Source organism: Zea mays, chromosome 4 (genome assembly GCF_902167145.1).
Source record: "Zea mays cultivar B73 chromosome 4, Zm-B73-REFERENCE-NAM-5.0, whole genome shotgun sequence".
NCBI classification, from domain to species: domain Eukaryota; kingdom Viridiplantae; phylum Streptophyta; class Magnoliopsida; order Poales; family Poaceae; genus Zea; species Zea mays.
The window spans coordinates 180,305,427-180,316,904 of NC_050099.1; positions in this window are offsets into that span (position 1 = coordinate 180,305,427).

Below are 11,478 nucleotides of genomic sequence, written 5' to 3' on the forward strand. Positions count from 1 at the left end.
ATCACGCCAAGAAGGAGATGGAGACCGGCGAAAAGCCCACTACAAGCTACGGGAGCACTTCATCGGAAGAGTCCCGCACCAAAAGGAGGGAGAAGAAGAAGAGCTCCTCCAACAAAGGGAAGGAGAAGAAATCTTCCTCTCACCACAAAGAGAAGAAGGAAAAATCTTCTTCCCACAAGCCGCATCGGAAAGGCGACAAGCACAAAAGGATGAGGAAGGTGGTCTACTACGAGACCGACACTTCATCAACATCGACCTCCGACTCCGATGCGCCCTCCGTCACTTCTAAGCGCCAAGAGCGCAAGAAGTATAGTAAGATCCCCCTACGCTACCCTCGCATTCCAAAACATACACCTTTACTTTCCGTCCCATTAGGCAAACCACCAACTTTTAATGGTGAAGATTATGCTATGTGGAGTAATTTGATGCGATTTCATCTAACCTCTCTCCACAAAAGAATATGGGATGTTGTTGAGTATGGTGTACAGGTACCATCAATAGGGGATGAGGACTATGACACGGACGAAGTGGCCCAAATCGAGCACTTCAACTCCCAAGCCGCAACTATCCTCCTTGCCTCCCTAAGCAAGGAGGAATACAACAAAGTACAAGGATTGAAGAACGCCAAGGAGATTTGGGACCTACTCAAGACGGCGCACGAGGGTGATGAACTCACCAAGATCACCAAGCGGGAAACGATCGAGGGGGAGCTCGGTCGCTTCCGTCTTCGCCAAGGGGAGGAGCCACAAGACATGTACAACCGGCTCAAGACCTTGGTGAACCAAGTGCGCAACCTCGGGAGCACAAAATGGGATGACCACGAAGTGGTTAAGGTTATTCTAAGAGCTCTTATTTTCCTTAACCCCACTCAAGTACAATTAATTCGTGGGAATCCTAGATATCCACTAATGACCCCCGAGGAAGTTATCGGGAATTTTGTGAGTTTTGAATGCATGATTAAGGGCTCCAAGAAGATCAACGAGCTTGACGAGCCTTCCACCTCCGAGGCGCAACCGGTGGCCTTCAAGGCAACGGAGGAGAAGAAGGAGGAGTCTACACCAAGTAGACAACCAATTGACGCCTCCAAGCTCGACAACGAGGAGATGGCCCTAATCATCAAAAGCTTTCGGCAAATTCTCAAGCAACGGAAGGGGAAGGACTACAAACCCCGTTCCAAGAAGGTTTGCTACAAGTGTGGTAAGCCCGGTCACTTTATTGCAAAATGTCCTATGTCTAGTGACAGTGACAGGGGCGACGACAAGAAGGGAAGAAGAAAGGAGAAGAAGAAGTATTACAAGAAGAAGGGCGGCGATGCCCATGTTTGTCGGGAGTGGGACTCCGACGAAAGCTCAAGCGACTCCTCCGACGACGAGGACGCCGCCAACATCGCCGTCACCAAAGGCCTTCTCTTCCCCAACGTCGGCCACAAGTGTCTCATGGCCAAGGACGGCAAAAAGAAGGTAAAATCAAGGTCCTCCACTAAATATGAAACATCTAGTGATGAGGATGATGATAAAAATGAGGAGGATAACTTGCGCATTCTTTTTGCTAACCTTAACATGGAACAAAAGGAAAAATTAAATGAACTAATTAGTGCCATCCATGAAAAGGATGATCTCTTGGACTCCCAAGAGGACTTCCTAATCAAGGAGAATAAGAAACATGTTAAGGTTAAAAATGCTTACGCTCTACAAGTTGAAAAATGTGAAAAATTGTCTAGTGAGCTAAGCACCTGCCGTGAGATGATTGACAACCTTAGAAATGAAAATGCTAAATTAATTGCTAAGGTAGATTCTCATGTTTGCATTGATCCTAGAAATGATAATGTTGATTTACTTGCTAGGATTGATGAGTTAAATGTTTCCATTGCTAGCCTTAAAAATGAGAATGAGAAACTGATTGCTAAGGCTAAGGATTTTGATGTTTGCAATGCCACTATTTCCGACCTTAGAACTAAAAATGATATGTTGCATGCTAAGGTTGTAGAACTTAAATCTTGCAAACCCTCTACATCTAATGTTGAGCATGTTTCTATTTGCACTAGATGTAGAGATATTAATGTTGATGCTATCCATGATCACCTAGCCTTAATTAAAAAACAAAATGATCATATAGCTAAACTAGATGCTAAAATTGCCGAGCACAACTTAGAAAATGAGAAATTTAAATTTGCTCGTAGCATGCTTTATAATGGGAGACGCCCTGGCATCAAGGATGGCATTGGCTTCCAAAGGGGAGACAATGTCAAACTTAATGCCCCTCCTAAGAACTTGTCTAACTTTGTTAAGGGCAAAGCTCCCATGCCTCAGGATAACGAGGGTTACATTTTATACCCTGCAGGCTATCCTGAGAGCAAAATTAGGAAGATTCATTCTAGGAAGTCTCACTCTGGCCCTAACCATGCTTTCATGTATAATGGTGAGACATCTAGTTCTAGGCAACCAACCCGTGCCAAGTTGCCTAAGAAGAAAATTCCTAATACATCAAATGATCATGCCATTTCATTTAAAACTTTTGATGCATCTTATGTGCTTACTAGCAAATCCGGCAAGGTAGTTGCCAAATTTGTTGGGGGCAAACACAAGGGCTCCAAGACTTGTGTTTGGGTACCCAAAGTTCTTGTATCTAATGCCAAAGGACCCAAAACAGTTTGGGTACCTAAAGTCAAGAACTAAATTTGTTTTGTAGGTTTATGCATCCGGGGGCTCAAGTTGGATACTCGACAGCGGGTGCACAAACCACATGACCGGGGAGAAAAGGATGTTCTCCTCATATGAGAAAAACAAAGACCCCCAACGAGCTATCACATTTGGGGATGGAAATCAAGGGTTGGTCAAAGGTTTGGGTAAAATTGCTATTTCACCTGACCATTCCATTTCCAATGTTTTTCTTGTTGATTCATTAGATTACAACTTGCTTTCTGTTTCCCAATTATGTCAAATGGGCTACAACTGTCTTTTTACTGATATAGGTGTCACTGTCTTTAGAAGAAGTGATGATTCAATAGCATTTAAGGGTGTGTTAGAGGGTCAGCTATACTTAGTAGATTTTGATAGAGCTGAGCTCGACACATGTTTAATTGCTAAGACTAACATGGGTTGGCTCTGGCACCGCCGACTAGCCCATGTTGGGATGAAGAATCTTCATAAGCTTCTAAAGGGAGAGCACATTTTAGGACTAACAAATGTTCATTTTGAGAAAGACAGGATTTGTAGCGCATGCCAAGCAGGGAAGCAAGTTGGCACTCATCATCCACACAAGAACATAATGACGACTGACAGGCCACTGGAGCTCCTACACATGGATCTATTTGGCCCGATCGCTTACATAAGCATCGGCGGGAGTAAGTACTGTCTAGTTATTGTGGATGATTATTCTCGCTTCACTTGGGTATTCTTTTTACAGGAAAAATCTCAAACCCAAGAGACTTTAAAAGGATTCTTGAGACGGGCTCAAAATGAGTTCGGCTTAAGGATCAAGAAAATAAGAAGCGACAATGGGACGGAGTTCAAGAACTCTCAAATTGAAAGCCTCCTTGAGGAAGAGGGCATCAAGCATGAGTTCTCTTCTTCCTACACGCCACAACAAAATGGTGTAGTGGAGAGGAAGAATCGAACTCTATTGGACATGGCAAGAACCATGCTTGATGAGTACAAGACACCGGACCGGTTTTGGGCCGAAGCGGTCAACACCGCCTGCTACGCCATCAACCGGTTATATCTTCACCGAATCCTCAAGAAGACATCATATGAACTCCTAACCGGTAAAAAGCCCAACATTTCATATTTTAGAGTTTTTGGTAGCAAATGTTTCATTCTTATTAAAAGAGGTAGAAAATCTAAATTTGCTCCTAAAACTGTAGAAGGCTTTTTACTTGGTTATGACTCAAACACAAGGGCATATAGGGTCTTTAACAAGTCCACTGGACTAGTTGAAGTCTCCTGTGACGTTGTGTTTGATGAAACTAACGGCTCTCAAATAGAGCAAGTTGATCTTGATGAGATAGGTGAAGAACAGGCTCCATGCATCGAGCTAAGGAACATGTCCATCGGGGATGTGTGTCCTAAGGAATCCGAAGAGCCTCCAAGTACACAAGATCAACCATCCTCCTCCATGCAAGCATCTCCACCAACTCAAAATGAGGATGAGGCTCAAAATGATGAAGAGCAAAATCAAGAAGACGAGCCACCTCAAGATGATAGCAATGATCAAGGGGGAGATACAAATGATCAAGAAAAGGAGGATGAGGAAGAACCAAGACCGCCACACCCAAGAGTCCACCAAGCAATCCAACGAGATCACCCCGTCGACACCATCCTCGGCGACATTCATAAGGGGGTAACTACTCGATCTCGGGTTGCTCATTTTTGTGAACATTACTCTTTTGTTTCCTCTATTGAGCCACACAGGGTAGAGGAAGCTCTCCAGGATTCGGATTGGGTGATGGCGATGCAAGAGGAGCTCAACAATTTCACGAGGAATGAGGTCTGGCATTTAGTTCCACGTCCTAACCAAAATGTTGTAGGAACCAAATGGGTCTTCCGCAACAAGCAAGATGAGCATGGTGTGGTGACAAGGAACAAAGCTCGACTCGTGGCCAAAGGGTATTCACAAGTCGAAGGTTTGGATTTTGGTGAAACCTATGCACCCGTAGCTAGGCTTGAGTCAATTCGCATATTATTGGCCTATGCTACTTACCATGGCTTTAAGCTCTATCAAATGGACGTGAAAAGTGCCTTCCTCAATGGACCAATCAAGGAAGAGGTCTATGTTGAGCAACCTCCCGGCTTTGAAGACAGTGAGTATCCTAATCATGTCTATAGGCTCTCTAAGGCGCTTTATGGGCTCAAGCAAGCCCCAAGAGCATGGTATGAATGCCTTAGAGATTTCCTTATTGCTAATGGCTTCAAAGTCGGCAAGGCCGATCCTACACTCTTTACTAAAACTCTTGAAAATGACTTGTTTGTATGCCAAATTTATGTTGATGATATTATATTTGGGTCTACTAACAAGTCTACATGTGAAGAGTTTAGTAGGATCATGACACAGAAATTCGAGATGTCAATGATGGGGGAGTTGAAGTATTTTCTAGGATTCCAAGTCAAGCAACTCCAAGAGGGCACCTTCATTAGCCAAACGAAGTACACTCAAGACATTCTTGCTAAGTTTGGGATGAAGGATGCCAAACCCATCAAGACACCCATGGGAACTAATGGGCATCTCGACCTCGACACGGGAGGTAAGTCCGTGGATCAAAAGGTATACCGGTCGATGATTGGTTCATTGCTTTATTTATGTGCATCTCGACCGGACATTATGCTTTCCGTTTGCATGTGTGCAAGATTCCAATCCGACCCTAAGGAATCCCACCTTACGGCCGTAAAACGAATCTTGAGATATTTGGCTTATACACCTAAGTTTGGGCTTTGGTACCCTCGGGGATCCACGTTTGATTTGATTGGTTATTCGGATGCCGATTGGGCAGGGTGCAAAATCAATAGGAAGAGCACATCGGGGACTTGCCAGTTCTTGGGAAGATCCTTGGTGTCTTGGGCTTCAAAGAAGCAAAATTCCGTCGCTCTTTCCACCGCCGAAGCCGAGTACATTGCCGCAGGACATTGTTGCGCGCAATTGCTTTGGATGAGGCAAACCCTGCGGGACTACGGTTACAAATTAACCAAAGTCCCTTTGCTATGTGATAATGAGAGTGCAATTAAGATGGCCGACAATCCCGTCGAGCATAGCCGCACTAAGCACATAGCCATTCGGTATCATTTTCTTAGGGATCACCAACAAAAGGGGGATATCGAGATTTCTTACATTAATACTAAAGATCAATTAGCCGATATCTTCACCAAGCCACTTGATGAACAATCTTTTACCAGACTTAGGCATGAGCTCAATATTCTTGATTCTAGAAATTTCTTTTGCTAAGCTTGCACACATAGCTCATTTAAATACCTTTGATCATATCTCTTTTATATGCTATGACTAATGTGTTTTCAAGTTTATTTCAAACCAAGTCATAGGTATATTGAAAGGGAATTGGAGTCTTCGGCGAAGACAAAGGCTTCCACTCCGTAACTCATGCTTCGCCATCACTCCGAGCAACTCCCTCTTCTTCAGGGGAGAAATGAGCATCAAGGAAAAGGACTTCATCCTTGGGGGAGAGAGTAAAAGCTCAAACGCAAAAGGACTTCGTCTTTGGTATAATCTTAACTCACTTATTTATGACCAAAGGGGAAGATTGCACACCCAGGGCTCTAATGATTCCGTTTTTGGCGATTCATGCCAAAAAGGGGGAGAAATGAGCCCAAAGCAAAAGGACCGCACCACCACCACCAAATTCAAAAACTTAGTGCTTTCCAAAAGTCTTTATCATTTGGTATCCTATTGTGTTCAAAAGGGGGAGAAAGTAGTATTTCAAAAATGGTATATCAAAACCCTCTTGAACACTAAGAGGTGGATCTCTTTTAGGGGGAGTTTTGTTTTGTCAAAGGAAAAGCATTTGAAATAGGGGGAGACAATTTCAAATCTTGAACATGCTTTGCAAACTCTTATTCATGTACCTTTGACTATTTGCAAAAGATCTTTGAAATAGATTTACAAAAAGAATTTGCAAAAACAAAACATGTGGTGCAAACGTGGTCCAAAATGTTATATAAGAAAGAAACATTCCTTGCATATCTTATGAAGTAGTTACATTGGCTAAATTCCAAGCAACCTTTGCACTTATTTTATGCAAACTAGTTCAATTATGCACTTCTATATTTGCTTTGGTTTGTGTTGGCATCAATCACCAAAAAGGGGGAGATTGAAAGGGAATTAGGCTTACACCTAGTTCCTATATAATTTTGGTGGTTGAATTGCCCAACACAAATCTTTGGACTAACTGGTTTGCCCAAGTGTATAGATTATACAGGTGTAAAAGGTTCACACTCAGCCAATAAAAAGACCAAGTTTTGGATTCAATAAAGGAGCAAAGGGGCAACCGAGGGCACCCCTGGTCTGGCGCACCGGACTGTCCGGTGTGCCACCGGACAGTGAACAGTACCTGTCCGGTGCACCAGGGGACTCAGACTCCAACTCTTCACTCTCGGGAATTCTCGGAAGCCGGCGCGCTATAATTCACCGGACTGTCCGGTGTGCACCGGACATGTCCGGTGCTCCAAGGAAGCTCGGCCTCCTGAACTCGCCAGCCTCGGGTTCGCGTGGCAGCCGCTCCGCTATAATTCACCGGACTGTCCGGTGTACACCGGACTGTCCGGTGTGCCAGCGGAGCAACGGCTCCCTGCGGCGCCAACGGCTCCCTGCGGTGCATTAAATGCGCGCGCAGCGCGCGCAGAAGTCAGAATCGCCCATGTCGGTGCACCGGACATCAAACAGTACATGTCCGGTGTGCACCGGACACCCAGGCGGGCCCACAAGTCAGAAGCTCCAACGGCTAGAATCCAACGGCAGTGATGACGTGGCAGGGGCACCGGACTGTCCGGTGTGCACCGGACTGTCCGGTGCGCCATCGAGCAGACGCCTCCAGCCAACGGTCACTTTTGGTGGTTGGGGCTATAAATACCCCAACCACCCCACATTCATTGCCATCCAAGTTTTCCACTTCTCAACCACTTACAAGAGCTAGGCATTCAATTCTAGACACATTCAAAGAGATCAAATCCTCTCCAATTCCACTCAAGCCTTTAGTGACTAGCGAGAGAGATTTGCCGTGTTTCTTTTGAGCTCTTGCGCTTGGATCGCATTCTTTCTTTCTCTTTTGCTCTTGTGATCAACACTCAATTGTAACCAAGGCAAGAGGCACCGATTGTGTGGTGGCCCTTGCGGGGAAGTTTTGTTCCCGGTTGATTGAGAAGAAGGAAAGCTCACTCGGTCCGAGGGACCGTTTGAGAGAGGGAAGGGTTGAAAGAGACCCGGCCTTTGTGGCCTCCTCAACGGGGAGTAGGTTTGCAAGAACCGAACCTCGGTAAAACAAATCCACGTGTCACTCTCCTTATTTGCTTGCGATTTGTTTTGTGCCCTCTCTTGCAGACTCATTTATTATTACTAACGCTAACCCCGGCTTGTAGTTGTGATTATTTTTGTAAATTTCAGTTTCGCCCTATTCACCCCCCCCTCTAGGCGACTATCACGGTCAGTCCCCGACGTGACTTTATCGCCGCTCGTCGACCAAGAGGTACCGACCGATTCCCATCCCAAGTCATTCGGATTCAGCCTCGACCCGCCTAGCGGCCCCGCTTTGGCGGGCGCTCTCGTAGAGGCGAGTCCAAACCCACTGGGGTTTCGTATGCGGTCACCTTGGGGCCGGCTGACGGACGTCTCGACCTACGGGCCCTCCGGGTCCAAGGAAGACGACGAGCCCAGCTTCTGTTGGGATTTCTCTGGACTTGGCAACCCCAGTGCCATGCGGGACTTCATGACCGCATGCGACTACTGCCTCTCTGACTGTTCCGACGGCAGCCGTAGCCTCGGCGATAAGGACTGCGGCCCGAGTCGCGAATGCTTCCACGTCGATCTAGGGGGTCCCCCGAAGGCAACCATCTTGGTATGCCGGAGGACGGTGATCTCCCTAGGCCGGCGCCTCGCGTTGACATCCCACGGGAGCTAGCTGTGGTCCCCGTTCAGGCGGGGGGCCATGACCCACAGCTTGAGCAAATCCGCGGGGTACAGGCCAGGCTCGACGAGGGAGCAGGAGCGCTTGAGCCGATCCGTCGGGACGTCGGGCAGGCATGGGTGGGCCAACCTCCGGCCGGAGAAATACGTCATCTACCCCAGGGCTTCGAGCACCGCATCGCCGACGACATCAGGGTCAGGCCACCACCCGCATCTAGTGGGGTCGGCCAGAACCTGGCTGCAGCAGCGATGCTTCTCCGCGTGATGCCGGAGCCATCAACCACCGAGGGCTGGCGAATCCAGGGAGAGCTCGAGAATCTCTTGGAAGGCGCCGCGGTCCGACGGGCCGAGAGCTCTGCCTCCCGGAGGCAGGGGTACCCTTCGGAACCTCATGCCGCGACTTCCCGATTCATGCGGGAAGCCTCGGTCTACACCGGGTGCACGCGCAACACCACGCCTGCGGCCCCGGGTCGCCTCGGCAACGAGCACCATCACCGCGACCGTCGGGCCCACCTCGATGAGAGGGTGCGCCGAGGCTACCACCCCAGGCGTGGGGGACGCTACGATAGCGGGGAGCATCGGAGTCCCTCGCCCGAACCACCCGGTCCGCAGGCCTTCAGCCGAGCCATCCGACGGGCGCCGTTCCCGACCCGGTTTCGACCCCCGACTACTATCACAAAGTACTCGGGGGAGACGAGACCGGAACTGTGGCTCGCGGACTACCATCTGGCCTGCCAACTGGGTGGAACGGACGATGACAACCTCATCATCCGCAACCTCCCCCTGTTCCGCTCCGACACCGCTCGCGCATAGTTGGAGCACCTGCCCTCCGGGGTAGATCTCCAACTGGGACGACCTAGTCCAAGCTTTCGCCGGCAATTTCCCGGGCACGTACGTGCGCCCCGGGAATTCCTGGGACCTCCGAAGCTGCTGACAACAGCCGGGAGAGTCTCTCCAGGACTACATCCGGCGATTCTCGAAGCAGCGCACCGAGCTGCCCAACATCACTGACTCGGATGTCATCGGCGCGTTCCTCGCCAGCACCACCTGCCGCAACCTGGTGAGCAAGCTGGGTCGCAAGACCCCCACCAGGGCGAGCGAGCTGATGGACATCGCCACCAAGTTCGCCTCCGGCCAGGAGGCGGTCGAGGCCATCTTCAAAAAGGACAAGCAGCCCTAGGGCCGCCCATCGAAAGATGCTCCCGAGGCGTCAACTCAGCGCGGCGCCAAGAAGAAGGGCAAGAAGTCGCAAGCAAAACGCGACGCCGCCGACGCGGACCTTATCGCCGCCGTCGAGTACAAGAACCCTCGGAAACCCCCCGGAGGTGCCAACCTCTTTGACAAGATGCTCAAGGAGCCGTGCCCCTATCACCAGGGACCCGTCAAGCACACCCTTGAGGAGTGCGTCATGCTTCGACGCCACTTCCACAGGGCCAGGCCACCCGCGGAGGGTGGCGGGGCCCACGACGACGATAAGAAGGAAGATCACCAAGCAGGAGAGTTCCCCGAGGTCCGCGACTGCTTCATGATCTACGGTGGGCAAGCGGCGAATGCCTCGGCTCGGCACCGCAAGCAAGAGCGCCGGGAGGTCTGCTCGGTGAAGGTGGCGGCGCCAGTCTATCTAGACTGGTCCGACAAGCCCATCACCTTTGACCAAGCCGACCATCCCGATCATGTGCCGAGCCCAGGGAAATACCCACTCGTCGTTGACCCCGTCATCGGCGACGTCAGGCTCACCAAGGTCCTCATGGACGGAGGCAACAGCCTCAACATCATCTACGCCGAGACCCTCGGGCTCCTGCGTGTCGATCTGTCCTCCATCCGGGCAGGCGCTGCGCCCTTCCATGGGATCATTCCCAGGAAGTGCGTCCAGCCCCTCGGACAGCTCGACCTTCCCGTCTACTTCGGAACACCCTCCAACTTCCGAAGGGAGACCCTGACGTTCGAGGTGGTCGGGTTCCGAGGAACCTACCACACGGTACTGGGAAGACCATGCTACGCGAAGTTCATGGCCGTCCCCAACTACACCTACTTGAAGCTCAAGATGCCAGGCCCCAACGGGGTCAGCATCGTCGGTCCCACGTACAAACACGCGTTCGAATGCGACGTGGAGTGCGTGGAGTACGCCGAGGCCCTCGCCGAGTCCGAGGCCCTCATCGCCGACCTGGAGAGCCTCTCGAAGGAGGTGCCAGACGTGAAGCGTCATGCCGGCAACTTTGAGCCAGCAGAGACGGTTAAGTCCGTCCCCCTCGACCTCAGCGGCGACGCCTCCAAGCAGATCCGGATCGGCTCCGGGCTCGATCCCAAATAGGAAGCAGTGCTCGTCGATTTTCTCCACGCGAACGCCGACGTCTTCGCGTGGAGTCCCTCGGACATGCCCGGCATACCGAGGGATGTCGCCGAGCACTCGTTGGACATCCGAGCCAGAGCCCGACCCATCAAGCAGCCTCTACGCCAATTCGACGAGGAGAAGCGCAGAGCCATAGGCGAGGAGATCCACAAGCTAATGGCGGCAGGGTTCATCAAAGAGGTATTCCATCCCGAATGGCTTGCCAACCCTGTGCTTGTGAGAAAGAAAGGGGGGAAATGGCGGATGTGTGTAGACTACACTGGTCTCAACAAAGCATGTCTGAAGGTTCCCTACCCTCTGCCTCGCATCGACCAAATCGTGGATTCCACTGCTGGGTGTGAAACCATGTCTTCCCTCGATGCCTACTCAGGGTATCATCAAATCAGGATGAAAGAATCCGACCAGCTCGCGACTTCTTTCATCACACCCTTCGGCATGTACTGCTATGTCACCATGCCGTTCGGCTTGAGGAATGCGGGCGCGACGTACCAGCGGTGCATGAACCA